General features: G+C 42.8%; 1 long non-coding RNA gene across 1 annotated transcript in view; it reads left to right on the top strand.

The window, feature by feature from the left end:
* LOC138150597 (uncharacterized) overlaps positions 1-11068 on the top strand; it is a 29342-nt gene extending 18274 nt beyond the window's left edge. Inside the window, exon 2 of the long non-coding RNA XR_011165592.1 lies at positions 10583-11068. This is a non-coding gene — a long non-coding RNA (uncharacterized lncRNA). The remainder of the gene's footprint in view (positions 1-10582) is intronic.
* The last annotated feature ends 11060 nt before the right edge of the window (positions 11069-22128 follow it).

Here is a 22128-nt window from a genome sequence, read left to right as displayed (position 1 = left end):
CTCTTCTTTTTTATGTTTTAAATATTTTTTTTCAAATGCTTTATTAACTTCTGATTTATATCATTCATTTCCGCCAGATTTTGAGTTACAAATTTTCTCCCCGTTTTTCCCCTACCCATTGCCCCTCCAAAATAGCAGTCCCACAGGATATCCCCTCCTCCAATCTGCTCTCTCCCATATTTTCTCCCATACCCCTTTCGACTTTTCCAGTAGGGCATGGCGGATCTCTATGCCCCAGTGCCTATATATCTTATTTCCCAATTACATGTAAAATAGTATTAATAAAGTATATATATATATACATATATATATTTAAACATTTAATTTTAAAACTTTGAATTCCAGATTCATTCCCTTCCTCCCTTGTCACCCACCCTTACTGGGAAGATAAGCAATTCAGTATAGGTTGTACATGTGTAGCTAATGCAAAACAATAACATAGATATATTGTAAAAGACTGACTATATTTCCCTCCCTCCTATCCCACCTCCAACTTGTTGTATTCTCTACTTTGATCCTGTCCCTTTTCAAAAGTGGGTACTTCCAACTTCCCTCCCCCAGAGCCTGCCCTCCCTTCCATCATCCCCCCTCTCATCCCCTTCCCCCCCTACACTCAGGGAGGGTGAGATACCCTATTTAGTGTGTATTTAATTCCCTCCTCAGGCCAAATTCATTGGGAATAAGGTTGGCCCATTCCCTTTTGCCTTCCTATACTTTTCCTCCATTGTAACCATTTTCCCTTGCCTCTTCTGTATGAGATAGTTTACCCCATTCTGTCTCTCCCCATCTCCTCTCATTATATTCCTCTCTCACCTCTTAATTTCACCTTTTAAGTATCATCCCTTCCTGTTAAATTGGTCCTATGCCCTCTATCTATGTATACCTGTAAACATACATATACACACTCACATATGTATTCATATGCCCATATACCCTCATATATAGACATATATATATATATATTCCCTTCAACTACTGAGAAAAGTTTCATAAGTTACAATTATCCTTTTTCCATGTAGGAATATTAATAGTTCAACTTTCATAAGTTCCTTATGATTTCTTTCCCCTGTTTACCTTCTCATGCTTCTCTTGCTTGTTGTATTTGAATATCAAGTTTTCTATTCAACTCTGGTTTTTTCAGCAAGAATGCTTGAAAGTCCTCTATTCCACTGAATGACCATATTTTCCCCTGAAACATGATACTCAGTTTTTCTGGGTAGGGGATTATTGGTTTTAATCCCAGCTCCTTTGACCTCCGGAATATCACATTCCAAGCCCTTGGATCCCTCAATGTAGAAGCTGCCAGATCCTGGGTTATCCTGATTGTGTTTCCACAATATTCAAATTGTTTCTTCCTGGCTGTTTGTAATATTCTCTCCTTAATCTGGGAATTCCAAAACCTGGCTATAATATTCCTAGGAGTTTTCTTTTTGGGATCTTTTTCAGGAGGTGATCAGTGGATTCTTTCAACCTCTATTTGGCCCTCTGGTTCTAAAACATCAGGGCAGCTTTCTTTGAGAACTTCCTGGAGGATGATTTCTAGGTTCTTACTTTGATCATGGCTTTCAGGTAGTCCAATAATTTTTCAATTCTCTCTCCTGGATCTATTTTCCAGGTCAGTGGTTTTTCCCATGAGATATTTCACATTGCCTTCTATTCTTTCATTTGTTTGGATCAGTTTAACAGCATCTTGATTTCTCATAAAGTCATTAGCTTCCATTTGCTCCAATCTAATTCTGAAGCAATGATTCTCCTCATTGAGCTTTTGAGATTCTTTTTCCATCTGGCCAATTCGGCTTTTTAAGGCATTCTTCTCCTCATTGCCTTTTTGACCCTCTTTTGCCATTTGATTTAGTCTATTTTTTAAGGCGTGATTTTCCTCAGTCAGGCTGTTGATTCTCATTTCATAATTTTCTTGCATCATTCTCATTTCTCTTCCCAATTTTTCCTCCACTTCTCTTATCTGCTTCTTAAGGTCCTCTATGGTCTGTAACCAGCTCATATTTTCCTTTGTAGCTTTTGGTGCAGGAGTTCTGACTTCACTGTCTTCCTCCTGTTCCATGCTTTGCTCCTTTTTGTCCCCCAAATAGGAGTCTAATGTTGGAATCTTCTGTCTGCTTTGTTTCCTTTGCCTGGTCATGTCGCCCCTCAGTCACTTGACCCCTGGGCTTTTTGCCACAGTAGGACTCTGCCACCAGACAGGGGAGCTTTCGTCCCAAATGCTGGAATTTTCTCAGCTGCCAGAAGTATTAGATGGGTGCCCTCTATGAGGCCTCCACACGCTCTGGCAAGCTGGACACACACCCCAGGATCTTTACCCTAGACTTCAATCCATATCCAAGCAAGTTAAAGCAAGAGTGATTACCCCTCAGACTGGTGCTTGGTCCCCCTACACTCTACAGGCCAGGAGCTGAAGCTGCCACTTGGCCGCTGGTTGTCTCAGGAGCTTCTCGTCCTGGGGGCAAAAGCCAAGCACTCCCACTTACTGGGTCCCAAAGTCCAGACTACACTGACCTCTCACTTTGTCATTTGCATCTATGTGTTGATAAATCTGGAAATGGCCACAGCTGCTGCTGATCTGGAGTCCCTCCAGGTGGGGGCTGGTCAGACCTGCCCTGGGGCTAAAATCTCTGGCTCACATGGGCCTGGGCTTGGCTCCCAGAGTGCTGTGTTGGCTTTGCCAGGCTGTCCTCAGCGGGAGGTTAGCTTCTCTGTATCATTTTGTGGGTTCTGCAGCTCCAAAGTTTGTTCAGAGTCCCCTTTTTCTATGGATTGGGGAAGGTGGAAGCCAGAGCCGCTCAGAGGTCCTGCTTCTACTCCGCCATCTTGACTCTGCCCCCAACTTGGTCTCTTCTTACTTTTCCAGTCTTATACTTTAATCCTCTCCATGTTCTTTTCCATCCAGTGACACCGGTCTCCTTGTTGTTTCTCAGACATTATACTACATCTCCAAATTCTGAGCATTTTAACTGGCTCTCCCTCTATACCTCTACCTCCTGCTTTCCCTGGCTTCCTTCAGGAAGTCTCAGCCAAAATCCCACCTCCTTCAAGAAGCCATTTCTAGTCTTCATATCAGTGCTTTTCCCCTAAGATTACATCCAAATTTATCCTGTGTAGATCTTGTTTGCACATGGGTATTTGCATGTTCTCCCCCACCCCCATTAGAATGTGGGCTCCATGAGAGCAAGGACTGTCTTTTGCCTTTCTTTGTTTCCCCAGTACTTAGCACAATGCCTGACATATATTAGGTACTCAATAATGCTTATTTACTGGCTGCCTCTTCCCCTTTCCCCATCATGTTACATAGTCAGTAGCAGAGCTAGGATTCATTTGTAGCCAGATCTTCTGACTCCTTGCCTAGGACTCTCTCCACTGCATTGAGCTATCTCCCATGGGACAGTGGGCAGATCATTTCCATCCTCAGTTTCCTCATCTGGAATGGTGCCTCTTCTCTGTAACTCACAAAGATTTCCTGAGGAAAATATCTTGTAAATTCGAAAGCCCTCAAGAAATTGGAGCTTCACAATATCTCTGCTGCCTTTTCCCTGAGTGACTTCAGTAGCCTCTTACTTGGTCTGCCTGCCCCAAGTTTCTCCCTACTCTAATCCCTCTTCCACTCAGTAACCTAAGTGATTTTCTGAAAACTCAGGTCAGATCACATAACTTGCCTGCTCAATGAACTACAGTGGCTCCCTATTACTTCTAGGACCAAATACACACTCCTCTGTTGGACATTTAAAGTCCTTCACAACCTGGTTCCAACTTACCTTTCCAGCCTTATTATACATTATTTCAATTCACACACTTTTTGATCTAGCAAACTGGTCTTCTTGCTGCTTCTCACCCATGACCCTTTATATCCCATCTCATTATCTTTGCACAGGCTGTCTGTCTGCCTTGCTTCTAGTGAGCTTCTGCATCACTGCTTTTTTGTCATTGTTATTCAGTCATTTTAGTTGTGACCCAATTTCGAATTTTCTTGGCAAAGATACTGGAGTGATGTGCTATTTCCTTCTCCAGCTCATTTTTCAGATGAGGAAACTGAGGTAAACAGGGTGAAGTGACTTGTACAGGGTCCCACAGCTAGTATGTGTCTGAGGTCAGATTTGAACTCAGGTCCTCCTGAATCCAAGATGGGTGCTCTAGGCACATCCACCGCCTAGCTGCCCTCTCTGCCTTTTCAGATCTTTAATTGCCTTCAAAGCTCAGCTTAAATTCCTACAAAATAGCTTTCTTGATCCTCTGGCTGATAGTCCTTCCCTCCACCCAAATTAATTTGTATTTATTTACATATATATATATTCACATACATGCGTGTATGTATACCTATACATTTCCCAGTAGATAAGAGGTCAAAGGATATGAACAAAAAATTCTTAAAAGAATTGTGAACAGTTTAGCAACTATATGAAAAAATGATCCAAATCCCTAATAATGGAAGAAGCATAAATCAAAATAACTGTGAGGTTTTACCTCACACCCAGCAAATTGATAATGATAATAAGGGATAAGAAGAATTGGTTTTGCAGGGGTTAGGAAAAATGGACACATTCATGCTTGGCTGGTGAAGCTGTGAATTGGTCCAACTATTCTGGAAAGCAATTTAGAGTTATGCAAATGAAGTGACTAAATTGTTCATATACTTTGACCCAGGGATTCCACTGCTAGGTAAATACTCCAAAGAGATCAATGACAAAGGGGAGAAGCCCCTTACTACTGCAAAACATTCAAAGCAAGGCTTTTTGTGGTAGCAAAGATTTGGAAACCGAAATGCCCATTGATTGGATGATTAAACAAATTGTGCTACTTGAATGTAATGGAATATGACTATGAAATGATGAATATCATGAATACAGAAAAGCATCGAAAAACTTATATGAACTGATGCAAAGTGAAGTGAGCAGAAGTCAGAAAACAATATACACAATGACTACAACAATAAAAAGGAAAGAAAAACAAAACAATTAAAACTGGATGCTGCATAACTACATCCACCAAACTTATCTCCAAAGAAGATTTGAGAAAACACTTTTCTTACCTCCCACTTCTTTACAGAGATGGGGTACAATAGGTATAGAATAGTATGTATGTATTTAGTCTTTTTTATATCTTAGTTATACAGATTTTCCCCCTTCCTTTTGTCTTCTTCATTTTAAGGGGTTGGCTCTCTTGGAAGCAATGGGGAAGACACATTGTGGGAAATGTAGGACTTCAAAACCATGCTTCTGTCTAGTCCTGGAATTTGTCTCAATGCTTGGGACCTCCTCCTAGAACATCCAATTATCCCTGTGGCCTTTTTATGTTGGAATTTCCCTCCATGAATTCCATCTCCTTTTCCAGTTGGTGAATTCCTCCTGGGCCTTCCATTTTGTGGAGGGACCTGTTCCTGCCTGCATTCTGTTCTTGGCCCTTCTTCTCACTTATGGACTTCAAAACCATGATCCCAGTCTGGGTACCTTCATCTTCTCCTCCTCCCCCTCTCCTCTTTTCAGCTTCCTTTTATATGTTGTCTTCCCACATTGGAGTCTAAACTCTGAGTGCATGGACTTTCTATTTGCTTGGGTTTGTGTCCCCAGGGCTTAGCATAATGCCTGGAACACAGTAAAAACCTATTAAGTTCTTGTTTCCTTCCTTCCTAAAGGCAAAAGGTAGCAATAAAATTTTGTTTTTTAAAAATAATTGCATATAGTTAAACTTAAGATGCTTGGTGATCGATTATTGTCATTGTAGCGTAACTATCTGCCTTCCTATCAAGTCCAACTTGGGCCTTTCTAGATCCATTCTGTTATTAGCATTCTCTTTCTCTGGACATTGCTTTGCAAATACTTAGTCTTTATTTATTGCAATCTCTTGTCTTCTAATATTATGGTGAAATGGCTGTTATTAATAATAGTAACTCAAATTTCTATAGCATTTAAGGTTTTTTTTTTAATTTTTAAGCAATTGGGGTTAAGTAACTTGCTCAAGGTTACACGGCCAGTTATTATTTCTGGGTGTGGTGCTGAGTATCTGAGCCCGGATTTGATCCAGGTCATCCCAACACTGGAGCCGGTGCTCTTACTCGCTGAGCCACCTGGCTGCCCCTAAGCAATTGGGGTTAAGTAACTTGCTCAAGGTTACACGGCCAGGTGTTTCTGGGTGGGTGCTAAGTGTCTGAGCCTGGGATTCGATCTCCAGGTCTTCTCAACACTGGAGCTGGTGCTCTTACTCGCTGTGCTACCTGGCCGCCCCTTGCATTTAAGGTTTTCAAAGTGCCTTGTGGGAGTAACATAGTCCCATGGTATACCTCCCCACCCATCCAATGTAAGCCCCTTGGAGGCAAGGCCCCTCTTATTTTTGTACTTGTATTCCTCATTCCTAGCACAATATCTGGTACATAGTTTATAATTTAATTGAAATCATCCTTCATTCCCATACCCAGTGCCATCATTAGTAATGTTGTTACAGTACTTCCACTACCGACCCTTTAAGATTCAGTCAAGGCTCCTGGGTGTTTTCTCCCAAGAGTGTAACATTTGATTACTGTGGTCTGTTTTCTGGTTATGCATCTGCTACTTTTCCCAAGAAGAACTATTTTGTTCGGCATTCCTACTATGAAGCACTTTTCCTGGGGGGTCTGGATGGGCTGTTTTCAATATCAGGCTCATTTGATCTTTCTCACATTTAGACATTCACATAAGCCATAAGGGACCCATCCCATAAACCATCTCACTAAGAAGAGAACATTAGGTTGTCTTCATTGTTCTTATTTACACCTTGGAGAAAGTGGCAGGTGTTTGCTAAGGGATTCAGTGGAGTTTCTTTGCCAGTTATGACTTTAGAATACAGGAGAGGGGGAAATAATGATGATGATGATAATCACAGATTGCCTGTCTCCATATCATGCCTTCCCCTGTCTCAAGGAAAGGGGTCATCTTGAGCTATTTCTCCACAGTCCCTTTCAGCTCTCTTATTTTGTTATCCTGCTGTGTAACCCTGGACAAATAATTGCTGTAAGTCTCAGTTTTCTCTTCCATAAAATGAGCATGATCATTTTAATGCATCTTCCAACAGGGTTGTTGTGAAACAAACACTTTGTAAACTTTAAGGCGTTATAGAAATCGGAGTTGATATGATTAATAATAGCAATTTACCACAAATGTTAGACATCCACAGATGGGCAAGTATCTGGGTTTTAGGAAAAAAGGAAATGGGAAAAGAGAAAAGTATAATCATTAAGCATAGACTGTCAGGGTTAGAAATTATAATATTAGATGACACTTAGGTAGTCCTTGGGGTATTTCTTCCTTAAATATGGGGTCCTAGGAAAACTACCTTCATTCTCTGTATATTCACATTCTCTCAGAAACCATAGTTCACAAACCTCTACCAATGTTTCTAGTTTAGCTGGTAAATACACAATTAACAATACAAATACACAATTAGCTGGTAAAAACACAATTCAAAGCAAAAACATGAAATGAAATAGTACAATGAGGAAAGTAGCAATAGAATTTTGTCCATAAACATGGGGCACTCTCTCTTACAATATCATGGGCCATCAGTGAAAGAGTATATGCATCTAGGAGCACACATGGAGTGGCACATAGATAGGGAATGCCTGAAGACAAGCCACGTGCCTGGGGAGACTGCTGACATGTCTGGTGATATCCCTGTACTGCTCTGGTTGGATCTGTTCTCTGTCAGTTTTATGTAGTGTGTTGTCTCTGGCAGGCTGTGCTCAGTCTGTCCTTCTGTCACTGCTGGGCGGTGCTCTACTGGGCACATAGCTACAAGGCCTCTCTGATATGTTTCTGGGCTCTAAATGGAATCCCCAGGACCACCCACCGGCCATTCCAGTTCTCACATGTTCTGGTACAGTGACTTGAAAGTCTCTCCCTGATAAATCCAGGTTAATAAGTCTTTAATCATAGCCAGAGGCCATAAACCACTACAACCAGCTAAGAGAGTTGCTGAACAAAAGCCAGCAGGGTGCCAGCAAGTTAAGATTGTCTTTTCTTTTAACCCCTTGTGTTTGGGCCTTTGAACCACGGGAAATTTATCAAGTTTTAATCTATCATATCATTTAGTCCTCACAACAATTCTGTGAGATAGGTAGTAGGGGGATAATTAATACCCTGATTTCACAGGGCTCTTGGAGGGACAAAGAAAATAATGTGTATAAAATGCTATAAAAATGCTAGCTGCCTGACATTTCTATAAACAGCATGGTATAGTGGATGAAGAATTATACTTAAATAATACCTGGGTTCAAATCTAGCTTCTGGGACTTATTGACCACATGAGTCTTGGTCGCTCAAAATGTCTCTGGGCCTCCATTTTTTTCAACTAAAATATGGAGAAAATAATACTCCAAGTACAGTCTTCACATGGTTACTGTGAGCGACAAATGAAATCGTGTCTGCAAAGTGCTTTGTAAACATCTGCTCTGTAAATGTCAGCTATTAATATTAGCCTTTTGTTTTTGGATTTAGATCTGTAGTTTCATTGGTGAACTACAGAAAAGGGAAGTCGTTCCACTAATGCAGATTGGCATCTTGTAAATAATAGTCTTAGAGAGTGATTCAGAGCACTGTGAGGTTAAGTGACTTGCCCAGGGTCACACAGAAGATAGGTATCAGAGGGAGAACTTGAACCTAGATCTTCCTGGCTCTGAAACCAGCCCTCTAGCCATTACTTTGATGTTGCCTCATTTTGTGGATGAGAAAATAAGCTTAGACTTGCCTCTAGTCAAACAACTAGTAAATTCCAGAGGCCACTGAAATTGAAGTTCAGCATTCTTTCTACCAAACTGTGTTACCTTTCAAGGAGAAGGGCCTTGGGACAGGATAACACAATAAGTCAGAACTGAATGATGGTAGACATAATTTTGTCTCTTGCTTTCATTTTACAAAGGGGGAAACTGAGGTCCGTAGAGAAAAGGTTAAAAAATAAAAGTTGAAGTTTCTTGCAGATAGCTAGTGGTGGCAGATTTAAGCTTAGGATTCATTCCCTTTCTAGGGGTCCAAGTTGGTGTGGTATATCATCTTGGCTCCTCCCTGTACTAAAACCCTTTCAGTATATTGGGAGTGCCCCTGGGAATGTCCTTTTCTAGGAATAAGGAGCCAAACAAGCTCCCCAGCCCTACTTCTGATCTACTTGTCCCACAGAATCAAAGGCCTTCATCAAGGCCCTGTGATGGCTGTGTGGGCAGAGCTCCTGGTTTTTGGAGCAGAACGCTGCCTGGCATTTTTATAACATTTGCCAGTTTAGACAGCATGTTACCTTCTGAAGCCTGGCAGCGTTCTGGGAGGGTAGCACTGCAAATGTCATCATGCCTACTGGGCAGAGAAAGTCACTGGGGCTCAGAGAGTGGGGATGGCTTGTCTAAAATCACGCAGCTAGTTCTGAGGAGAGCCATGACTCAAACCCAGTTCCTATGAATCTGATTTTTTAGTGCCTTTCCTACTATCTCAAAAGCATCTGTGTCTGAGGCCTAAAGAAGCTAGCTAGATAAAAGTTAGAGTTTTACCAGCTGAAGGAAGGTCATACCTCAGATGGGTACCTTGGAACCTTATCTAATACTGTCAGGAAAGCTGTAACTAGTGTAGGGTGAATGGGACTTTGCCCAGGGGTGCTGATGTGGGGAGTGTGCTTCTTCCTTCTCTCTCCATACCTCCCCCTTGAGGTACTCTGCAGATGCAGGGTGTGAATCTGGGTGAGGGAGGGGTGGTGGCCCACCATCTACTGCTATGACTGTACTATCCTTAGCACTGATCTCAATCTTCTTCTCTTTAAATTGTCCCTGCACTGCTATGCACCTACTCCCACCATCCTCACCGTGCGCCACCTTAACTAAATTTGCCCCAAGCACAGTTCCAACCAGTTAGTTATGGCCATAGTTAGTTCAATCCCCAGATGGAAAATGAGGGGTCTGGTCTAGGTGGTATCTAAGATTCTTTCTAACTCTAAATCCTCTGGTGCCAGGATCTAGGAAGGCTCATAGGAGATAGCGGGAATCTGCCAGGATGTTCCAGGGCGCACTTGTCTCAGCAGCTCATGGGCATACCCAGATCAGGACAGGGATAGATCGTCCTTGCTTGTCTTTATGAGTCAAGTGGTACCTCTGGAAAGTAGGCTTATCTTTGAGCCTCTGACCGAGGTGCTGCTAGCTGTTATTAATGGGATGGCTGATATCTCCTGGCCCACCTGCCTAGCAAATGGACCCAGGTCTTAAGGACGTGAAACAGTGGAGACCAGCTCAATATCCCAGAGAGCCAAGGCCTCAATTACCAGATCGGACAGACCATACATGTAGATGGCTATCTCTTATCCCATAATGGAAGAACAGTCCCTTTATGTGCATTTATGAACACTGGGAGATTAATTACCCAGGAAGAGCTTCCCTCGACCCCAAGAACATCAGCAAGCACAATAATGAAATATGAACCACAAATTTGAGAAATCTATCAGGAGTACATTTCACAACCCACCTTAACAAGCCTCTTGTTTCTAATTTGGGAAGGGGAGATAAACAGCTCATTTACTGAAGGCAGGAACTGCAGGATGCTTTTGACCAAAGAGTGTTTCTGTTGTCATGCAGGATGGATCAGCACATCTCGAAGCTGGCATATCCCATAGAGGTCATCTGGTCCAACACCTACCCCTCGACTGTATTCTCAACAAGATCATTCCCAGAGGAGTGGAAAAATCACTCTGTTTGGAGTCTGAAGACTTGGATTCAAATCCTGATACTGCCATATATCAGCTGTGTAAATTTCAGGAATCTACTTAACCTTTCTATGGTGCAGCTTCTCTCCTCTGTTAAATAGATCACAGATGTATTAGGGACCTTACATTTCATCTACTTCAAACCCCCCCCCCATCTGAGACATATAGAGGTGAAGCTACTTGTTTAAGGTCACACAGGCAACAGAAGTAGAATTTGCACTCAGCTCCTCTGACTTCAGAGCCATGGTACCTCATGCTGGGAATAATTCTGGATAATATCTATACTCTCTATAAAACAGGGAGAGTATTGTTGTGAGAACCAAATCAGATGTTAATAAAGCATCTTTTAAACCATAAAGCCTTGTATATTTATCAACTGTCCAGAGACATCATGACATAGAAAGAGAAGAACTGGCTTCTGCATGAGACAGATGTGCGTTCAAGTCCTGTACCTTACAGCAACCCTCCATAAATATAAGGTACAAGTGAGCTGCCCATTTATGTGGGTGGATCTCCATACTGGGATTTCTTCATACAGGTTAAATCACCAGTCCAGACAAAACAAGATTGAGCTGAAATCAGCTTTGGATTCCCACCCCCGTTTTGACTTTTTTCCTGATTGTTCCTAGTTCTGTCCTTTGTGGCCTAGCAGAGCCAGATTAATTCTTCTGTGTTTGAACCCCTGTCCTTTAGATCTTGGGGGACCTTGATCTTTTTTTCTTGGAGGGGCAATTGGGGTTAAGTGACTTGCCCAAGGTCACATGGCTAGTTAAGTGTTAAGTGTCTGAGGCTGGATTTGAACTTAGGTCCTCCTGACTCCAGGGCTGGTGCTCTATTCACTGTGCCACCTAGCTGCCCAGACCTTGATCTTAAAATCTGTTTTTCGTTCTTTATAGTCTGGAGCTGTGATTTCATCAACCTAGAGAGTGCCTAGGTGAGGAAAGTACTTTTAGCAATGCAGATCCCTGTCTGCTCTTTGGATGTTTAGTCTTAGCTGCCTGGGGGCCACTGAGAAGGTAGGTGACTTTGTCAGTGTCACACAGCAAATATGTATCAGAGACAGGACTTGAACTCAGATCTTCCTAATTCTAAGACTACCTATTTATCCACTGTGCCATGCTACCTAAAAGAATCTGATATTTATGTTACCCTTTCAACATTTTCCTTTTAATCCTAGAAGAGCCCTGTGAAATCGGGGTGACATCTCTATGCCCCATTCTGCCTTTCCCCATGATCATATCTTCTCTAAATTGTCTCTTATCCTACACAAACATCCATGACCTCTTCAGCCTCCCAGCCCCATCTCTATCCTAGCCATCCTCCTCTGGACTTGGTGGTATCCGGAAGGTCCCATCTTCTCCACCATCACCAAAGTTCTTGCGACTTTCCTGTTTAACTTCCTTTATTTCATGCATGAGAAGGATTGCATTAGTTAAATTCAATTTGGTTTGTGTGGGGTGGGGGAGGGAATTTGTGTGGATTTTTTTCCCTTAAAGCAAATGTATAATTACATCTTTATGTTATAAGAGCTTGAGGAATTATATTTGTCTGTTTCCTAGCAACCAAAGGGCCTCGGGATTTTTGAGGGAGAGAGAGAGAGAGATCAGCACCGGCCTGCTGTATCTTAGAAGTACAATAAGATGCTTATTAGTAAAAACAGTGCATGCTGTAATTTGGGCAAAATCATACAAGGAAGCAAAAGCAAAGATGATGTTGCCAGGATATATGTTTATTTTTCCTATCAATAGAAAGCTATGTGGGTGGTGCCCATCACCAAGCCAGTTTTCAGCCAGTGTAATTAACATCCACATTCACCTTATCTTTTGCACTGCCTTCATTATTCATATTGAGAGCTTTGATAAGACATCTGCATTTGGGGGACATGGAAGAGGGGGGGCACACCATGAAGATAAGAATCAGCTCAGGTCCAACGTATCTATGTCGCTCAGTCTTTCAGTCCTGTCCAACTCTTCATGAACCTGTGCATCATAGCATGCCAGTACTATCCATGGGGTGTTCCTATCAAAGATATTGGAGTGATTTGCCATTCCTTCTCCAGTGGATTAAGGCAAATAGAAGTGAAGTGACTTGCCCAGGGTCACACAGCTAGTAAGTGTCTGAGGCCGAATTTGAACTCAGACCTCCCAGACTTCAAGTCCAGCTCTCTATCCACTGCCCCTCCAGGACCTGAGCTCTATCTATCTACATCTAGTTGCCCTAAAATAAGAGATAAAAGGATTCTTTTAGTAAACATTTCATAAATATCTATTAACTTAAGTTGAATGGGAGAGGTGGTGCAGTACAGTGGGAAGAGAAAGGAACTTGGAGTGTGAGCACCTGGTTTTAGAACCTTTTTCTGCTCCATCCCATCTGTGTGACTTTGGGCAAGTCCCTTCCCTTCTCTGGGCCTCAGCTTCCTTTTGTATGAAATTAGAGCCTTGAACTAGGTAGCACTGTGGATTTGGAGTCTAGGTTCTAGAGTGCCTCAACTCATGCAGCCTTCTCATCTTCAAAGATCCTTCTACCCCTGGGGCTCCGTCATCTGATTGGTCAGTTCCTACCGGACCCTTTATTAGTAGAAGCACTGTGGCCATCCATGTTTATTCCTTCACTGCTCTCCCAGTTCCACTCCATTCTCTGGATTTCTTTCTCTACTATTTCCCAGCAACTGTCTTGCCACAGAAGATCCCTTTATCACGGATGTCCCTTTCTCTGATTGATCAGTCTTCCATGAACCTCCATTTTAAGGAAGTACCCAGGCTAGCCATGCCTGCTTCTTCATTGTTCTCCTGGCTTGCTTTCTTCCATTACCTCATCTTTTACTCTTTTTTATTCCACTCCTTTTCAATTTCCTTTTATTTATCATCTTTGGCCATTAGAATGTAAGCTCCTCGAGGGCAGAGACTGTCTTTCTTTTTGCTAATATTTGTATTCCCAGCACTTAGCATAGTGCCTAGCATATAGTAAGGGTTCAATAAATGCTTTTCCTACTTAATAACTAGCTAGGTGACCCTGGACAATTCCTTTTGCTTCTCTGTGAAACAAAAAGGTTAGACTCAGTGACTCTAAGGTCACGTGGACCTTAAGTTCTTCTAGTTCTATGTCAGTGATCTAATGATCTCTGAAATCTCTTGCCAGCCTAAAGTTTATGGTTAGAATATTGAAACAGTAACTGTCTAACTAGCCTGGCTACAGAAGCCAAAAATCAGAGAGTGGCTCCCATCAGGGTCTGACTTCCTTCTGTGCAATCAGGCCTCACACAGAAATCTCCAGGCTGGTTGGATCTCTATGTTAGAGCAAGGCTAGGGTATACCAGGAAGGCATCGTGTATGTGATTAAATCATTTTCCCACAATCCTAGCTCCCCTGGACATTTTCTGAAAGCTTTTCCAAGCTTCTGTGCACCCTTACCCTCCCCCCCCCAATTTGGCTAGACTTAAACAGTCTTCTGAAGCAATGGCCTGTTTATGAAGCATTTTCCTAAATGACAGAGGAGGGAGAAAACTGGTAAAAATCTCCTCTCGTGTCCTGTCCCGGCTCAGCCCCCAACCCCTGTCTGGCTGTGTGTAATGAAGAATGGGGTGGAGCTCCCCCCATGATATGATTGCAAACTGTTCTCTCTCCCCAGGCTCCTGTGCAGTGTTGATGATAGTGATTCTCAGGTGTCTGGAGGGGGTGAATTACATTCGAAGGTGGAGGGAGGTGAGAAGGCTGGTGAATCCTGATGAGCTTCCTCTTCTTACCTGCTCTGAGGAGAAGAATCTCCAAAGGAAATTTTCTTTCTCCTCCCTCTTTAGGATCTTAGGAACCTACATCAATTGTTGTTACAGACCTCAGAAGGCATCTAGTTCTATTCTCTTGTTTTATACGTTAGGAACTGAGACCAGTGTGGTTAAGTGATTTGCCAAAGGTCGCACAGCTAGTCAGTAGCAGAGCTAAGATTTCAATCACCGGTTCATAGTCCATGGACTTGCTGGCCTGGTTGGTGGAGGGCCGTTAATCACTTCTCTCCTTGGCAGTCTAGGTGTAACCCTAGGGGGTTGTGGTTTCTAATGCTATTGCTTATGAGCCCTCTTCTGGTGTGCTACCCCCAGTATTGATTAATAAGTGGATATGGATTAGTGTTCGCAAAAGGAAATTTACAAAGCTTATAGAACAAGGATAGAAGTTACAAGAAGATTCCCCAAACTGGGAGGTGAATACATCCTTCTGTACCCACTTGGTCCCTAAGGAGAGTGGGCTCAATCTTAAAGCACAAAGATTGGGTACATGTATAGAGGATATATCAGGGCATTCCTCCCTTTGAGGATTCCCCACCAAATTTGCTTCAAGCATAGCATTGGAAATCAACAAGTAGATCCCTTTATCAGCTCATTTAGTTTCTTATTCCAGTTGATTGCTTGGGGTGGACCCAGTTGCTTGCTGTCCAGGGCTGGCTCCTCCCCAGACTCCTTCTCTCATCTCTGGTGGTCTCTGACACCTATTGCTGTTGCTGAGTGGACCTCTGCTGGTCCTTTTGAACTTTCAAAGGTCACAGCATTATGACCTAGTCAATTCTATCTTTGGATCTTCGTTCACCCAAGACACAGGAAGGTTAGACATAGAAGAAACAGGTGCCATACACTCAGGGAGATGTGGTGGCTGAGTGGAAAACAGGGTAGCCTAGGCCTCCCTCACCAGGAAGCTCATGGCAAGCCTTCTCACTCAAACACTTCTAGGGAAGATAAGGAGAGATTATCCCTACCCTCACAAAAGACCCTTCTGTATGCACCCTCAGTCCCGACTCTGTGGCCAGTTAAAAGATTCTCTATCACCATGGTACAAGGCTCTTAGTCCCTTATGGCCAGAAGTAGGTTCACCAAACCTTCATGTGTCAGAGTGAAACTAGGTGGTAAGCATCCACACGGAAGGAGAAATATGGGCATACTCTAAGGACTTATTCCCCTTTGGTCAACTCTCCCATTTCAATAAGACCTTAAATTTAATTATAATAATAGTGAACATTTATATAGAACTTTAAGGTTTGCAAATCACTTTACAAATATCTCATTTGACCCTCACAACGGCCCTGAGAAGTGAGTTCTATTAATGGTCCCATTGAAGAAATGTTCCCAGTTGAAGAAACTGAGGCAGACAGTGGTTAAATGACTTGCCCAGGGTCACACAGCTAGTTTCTGAGGCTAGATTCAAACTCAGGTCTTACAGATTCCAAGATCAGCACTGTGTTGACTACCTAATTCAAAAGTGGAGGAGGGAATGTGGTTCACACACCAAAGTTCTCCCCAGAGTGAATCCATTGGAAGAAGCAATGGGATATGATGGTTAAGAGCAGGGGTCTGGAGCAGGTGACCTTGGGATTTCAATTCTTGACACTGTTACTCAATACTAAGATGACCTTTGGACAATCACTTTCCTTTCCTGGGCCTCTGCTCAAAGAGTTTGGAGTCAGGTGTGAACCTTAGGCTAATGGCCATGGGCTTACTCACCCACTTGGATGTTGGGTCAATGTCACATATAGGAATCTACTGGAAAATGTTTAACAACTGGCTCTCCCCCCAAAAAACCCAAAGCCCAAATTGTTCATAGGACACACTTCTAAGTTGAATCTGCATTCTTAACATCTTTTTTTTGCCTTTTTTTTGGAGGGCAATCGAGGTTAAGTGACTTGCCCAAGGTCACATGGCTAGTAAGTGGTAAGTGTCTGAGGCCAGATTTGAACTCAGGTTCTGCTGACTCCAGGGCCAGTGCTCTATTCACTGTGCCACCTAGCCGCCCATTCTTAACATCTAATCCATTACTTTCTCAAGTCTAGATTGTCAAAAAAATAATAAATAATGCCGACATTTGTAACATTTACTGATTCTAAGATGCCAACACTCAGATTGAAAATATAACAATTACCTCTGGAGAGCCAGAGCTGGTAAGAGCTGCCTCCAGCATCTCCCTTCCATAGGTATGGAAACTGGTGGGCACTCCATCTCCAGCAATGGTCTCTGACCGGTCAGTTTTTCCAGGAGGCAACTTGACAGTGGGGGACAAATTGTAACTGACCACAATAGCTTGGATTCTACTTTTGCAATCCTGGTGCAATAAGGGCCTGAACTGGTAGTGTGGCCCTTTTCTGAGATGGCACTGAGAACAGCCGTGGTGAAAATGAATAAAGTCACCATTTGGGCATTGAACTACACCCTTTCCTTTCCTTTCCTTTCTTCTCTTTCCTTTTCTCTTTTTTATTTTCTCTTCTTTTTTTTTACAATAATAGTAAATATTTATAAAGTATCTTATGTATCCAAAGCACCATCCTGGGTACTGGGGGAGATACAAAGCATAGTTAAGACCTAGACTTCCCCTGAAGTAGTTTACAATCTAATGTGTTCTTTCAGTCTGGTCCTTCCTGGCATGAGAATTAAGGGGAGAAGATCTCACCAGAACTCATAACCTGCAGGAGGTTGCCAGAATTTAATCAGAGCCATTTTATTATTGTTTGCAGGAAAGATAAATCTGGTCAAGGGAGTGGGGATAGGCTGGGCTGGCCCCCCAGCTTTAGGCAAAAGAGCAAACTCAGTTTCGAGTATTTGCAGAGTGATAACTCAGGACTGATAGATGGAAATCTGATAATCTACAAACGTGACCCAGCACAATGCTTTCCTTATTTCCAGTGTGAGGATTAATTCTGCTCTCCCTGGCCTCCATGACAGTGAATGTACAACATGGCACACGCTCATTTGCCCTGTAAACAAATCCTGAGCTTCCCTAATCTATCCCATAGACCTTCAGGCAACCTTTACTCTGAGCGGCCTTTAGTGGGTTCTAGGACATAGCTAAAATTAACCCAGAAAATCACCCAGGAAATGGTTCCAATATTAAGAGAAAAATCTTCAGTTGCCTCCCCCTTTCCTTTCCTTTTTCTCTGATTAGGCAGTGTGACCTGGTGAATAGGGCAATAGATTTGAAGTAAAGATAATTTGGGTTCAAATGCTGCCCCATACACTGACTAGCTATGTAACCAGTGAGCAGGTCTTAATTCCTCAGTCTCCTGACATGTAAAATGAATGGCTTGGACTAAAGGGCCTCCAAGGTCCTTTCTAGCTCTGGCATCTCTGAGTTATGAATACAAATGTGGGAGTCCTCCCCTGGTCTGACCCCCCACAATGAAACTATGGATCCAAGGTGGCTCAGTGAGTAAGAGCACCGGCCCCAGTGTTGGGATGACCTAGGGGATCGAATCTGGGCTCAGATACTTAGCACCACACCCAGAAATAACTGACCATGTAAACTTGAGCAAGTTACTTAACCCTGATTGCTTAAAAAAAAGAAACTATGGATCCGAGAAATTCCATGGGAATATAGTTTGTTCTAATGACTTTGCATAATAATATGACCGACACTTTACCTCAGTGAATTCAAAGAATGACACTTGAGTTGAAAACCGTAAATATAATACCCTCTTCAACAGGATCCAAGTCAGAGGGTCTGGGTTCAAATTTCTAGTGTTCTACTTATCTGTCTGATTCTGAGCTAGTCAATTGTGAACTGCAGTGTCCTCATCTGCAAAATGAAGGAGTCAGTATGGCATGGTGAAAAGACTACCGATTGGCTTTGGAGTCCAAGGACCAGGGCTCCAATCCCTATTCTTACACTTACTGCCTATTTGACCCTGGCAAATCACTTCATGCACCTTGGCCCCAAGGCTTCAGGCCTTCACTTGAGCTCAGATGTTAGGGAAGACCCTACTGTTGGAAAGGGAAGAACTTCAGAGATGGGATAGACCTCAGCATCAAGGAAAGCTTTCTATAAAATGAGTGGGTTGGATCCAATGGCCTCCGAGGTTTCTTCTTCCTCTAGATCTGTGACTGTGCATGGCCTTGAACCTGTCACTTCTTCCTGGGAATCTTTTGCCTCCTCATAAAGTGGGTGGGTTGGATGAGATGGCCTCCGAGGTTCCTTCTTCCTCTAGATCCAGGATCTTCTGAAGGGGTTGGGCTATTTGATCCCTCTACAAGTTCCCTTCCATCTTCAAATCCTACAACCCTAAATGCACACCAACTTATTCTATGGTGGTGGATAAAAAGCTGCTTGACCACAGCCGCTGGAATTGTGTGATGCACCTTGCACTGGGACTCAGTAGCTCTGTGAACCAGTTCCAGCTTTGCCATTGATTTGCTGTTCCTCTCTGGAACTCAATTTTCCCATCTTTAAAGTGAGGGGTTGAATTTAGATCTCAGAGGTCCCTTCTAACTAGGAAAAATCTTCAATTTCTAAATCTGTGAAATGATTTCTTGACAAGCAAATGATAAGGGTGAGCACTATGTAAAAGTCATTATTTTCCCCCTTCCTGTTCTTCAGTTTCTCCAACAATTCCTTCTGTTTTATGAGCATTCAGCTAATTAGGTAAGTGGTTTCTAAACAGTCAAGAGATACTTAGGAAAGTCTGGTGTTTAAGGAAGATGTTTTCTTTCTGTTCAATCCAACCTTAGCACCATCTCTTACATCTGTCCCCTTCTGTCCACTCACACACACAACCACCACCCTAGTTCTGCTTGACTCTAATACAGTGATGTCATTTTGGTCCTCTTCGAGAACAAAGGATAATAACTGACCAACCAGCATTGCTTCTCACCTGGACCATTGCTACAGGCTTCAGTTTGGTCTCCCTGCTTCATAGTTCTACCCACTCCAATCCATTCTGCGCACGATTATTCAAATTGTCTCACAAAGGCACGAGTATGACCATGGCACTCTCCTGCTTGTCACCTTCAGTGGCTCCCTATTTCCTCTAGCATAAAATCTTAGCTCCTCAGCCTAGCATTTAAAGATATATTCCCTGAGGGAAAGGAAGAGGTGGGAGGGAGAGAAAAGAATTGCTAGTTCATTGAAAAATTAAAAAAAAATATCCCTAGTTAGGCTCTAACCTTTGCTCATATTACTTGTTTTCCATAGTATATGTATCAGGTAAACTGACCTACTCTGAATTCCACTTTAGAATACAGTGAAATTGACTTAGCAGTGGAAAAAGAGTTTGATTTGGAGACAGAGGACATGGGATCAAATCCTTGTTCTGCCACTGATTACTTGTGTGTCAAGTGACTTAACCTTTCTGGGCCTCAGCTTCCTCAACTTCAAATGGAACGGGTTGGACTCGATGTACAAAGTCCCTTCTCAGCCCATTTCTCTTTTCTGTCTCTTTGCCCATGTTGGTCCCTATGCCTGGAATGCACTCCCTCCTCCCTTTTACTTCATGTAATGCTTGATATCCCTCATTTTTATGACATCTCCCAAGTTTTGAGTACTCTCTCCCTCCTTTAAACTTATCGATGTGTCTATATCTGTATCAAAATTACTGTCTTTCTTGCTATTGATATCTAGTACCCTTACTGTAGAATGTAAGCGTCTTAAGGCTAGACAAGGGGATGGGAGTGTTTAAATAGCAGATCACCACCCCCCCAGTAGGAATGAACAAATGACCTGATGCGTTGAGTAAAGCAGCCTATAAGGCCCTGAATTGAGTCTTAATGCTCTCTGGACCTTTTCTAGGTGTTTAATAAATGTTTGTCAGATGAATGAATGAATAAGGGCCTTCCTTAAGGTAATAATTGATTACCATTCATAAGAGAAGAGTAAGGAGAGACCAGACTTCAGAGGGTATTAATTGCTCCACTCTTCTGAGTGAATTAGTGACTGGTGACTCTTTGGATGGGACAAAGATGTAGTTGATGCTATTTTTATCAATCTACCTTTTATATTTGGCATAAATGCTTCTTTGATCAAAAGAGATACCACTCAAGGGCCCCTGGAACCCACCTCATAGACTCAGACTCAGGATGTCAGAGGTATAAGGGCCTTTAGAGACCATCAAAGCCAACTCTCTGATATTATGGAAAAGCAACTTGAAATCTGGAGAGGTATGGGACTAACCCAAGGTCATACAATAAGACAGTAGCAGAAGTTTTACCTGCCCATGACTTTTTATTCAGGTGGGGCCTTTATGAGCCAGCCAAGGGGTTAGGAATGGAGCGAACAACATGGGGTCTGTCACAGACTGGGCTTGGTCATTATGGCCCCAGGGCTCAGGGGTGGTCTTTCTAAAGCCACAGCTCCCCCTTCATACTGAGATTGGCTGGTTTCCAGACAACAGCATATAACCACTTATCTCAGTGACTTTGGAACTGGCAGAGCAGGGGGCCAAGCTGAGTTTTTCCTAGGGGATTCCTGTTTCTTGGGTTACCCTCAGAGATGGAGGAATGGTACTTTTGGTTAAAGGAACAGTTTGGTAGAGTCAGAAGACCTGAACCTGAGTTTTGATTATGCCCCTTAATGGCTGGACAAACAAATCTTCCTGAGCCTCAATCTTCTCATCCATAAAATGGTGCTAATACAACTGGTCCTACCTCTCTCAGGGTTGTAGTGAGCAAACTGATGAAGCTCCCTAGACATGCCCTTATTATCATTGCCTATAATGGGGAACTGCATGCCTCAGGATATACTCTATACTGAAGATGGAAACTGCCATGGGGCAGGCACTATTAAGATCATAGATCTAGAGCTGGAACAACCCCAAAAGCCATTTACTACAAATTCTTCATTTTACAGAAGAGGAAACTGAGACTCAGGGAGGTTTGTAAGCTCATAGATTTAAAGCTGGAAGGGTCCACAGAAGCTGTCTATTACAAAGCACTCATTTTTTAGGTGATAAAAGAAACTGGGGCTCATAAAGGGGAAGGGATGTGCCCAAAGGCGCCCAGGTAAGGAATGACAGCATAAATGGTTTGATGACATGACCCCAGGTCCCCTGAGGCTAAATCTGGGGAAAAGGTTTATGGAGTATCCTCAGCTCTGTCCTTGGCATTGTCACAATTGGTAAATAAGGACCATAAACTGGTCCTGTATATGAGGAGGAGGCATTAGAAGAACCCACCCTTCCCTAACCTAGCTGCTCTGAAATGTCTCAGAAGGAGAGGCCTAACATTATGGGAGAGGGAGGAGAGAGCTAGAGAAGGAGGGAGAGTGGGTTGATGGGGAGGGAGAAAGAGGAGAAGCAGGGAAGGAGGATTTTGACAGGGCTTCTCTTCCCAAAGAGCAAGGTTCACAGAGAGGTTTGGATGCATTCCAAAATGCACAAAGGCCATGAATGAATACAACGAACAGCTTGAAGAGAAAAGCCAGATGTGAAATAGAATCAAATCTATTTGCAGCTGCTTTAACTCCTCTGAATGATTGACAGTCTTACGAGTGCAGTTAAAACAAACAGAAAAATCTAAGTTTAAAAATACCATTCCAAATTACTGAAGTCACGCTGCTGCCTACTTAAGGTAAAGCTTATTGCTAAATTAAGAATTGGAGCTGTGTGTGTGTGTGTGTGTGTGTGTGTGTGTGAGAGAGAGAGAGAGAGAGAGAGAGAGAGACAGAGAGAGAGAGAGAG

Source organism: Petaurus breviceps, unplaced genomic scaffold (assembly GCF_028583685.1).
Source record: "Petaurus breviceps papuanus isolate PSGF00001 unplaced genomic scaffold, PetGlider_PUasm1.0 90881, whole genome shotgun sequence".
NCBI lineage: Eukaryota > Metazoa > Chordata > Mammalia > Diprotodontia > Petauridae > Petaurus > Petaurus breviceps.
Note: the sequence above shows the minus strand (reverse complement) of the source record. Positions and strands in the feature narration are given on the sequence as shown.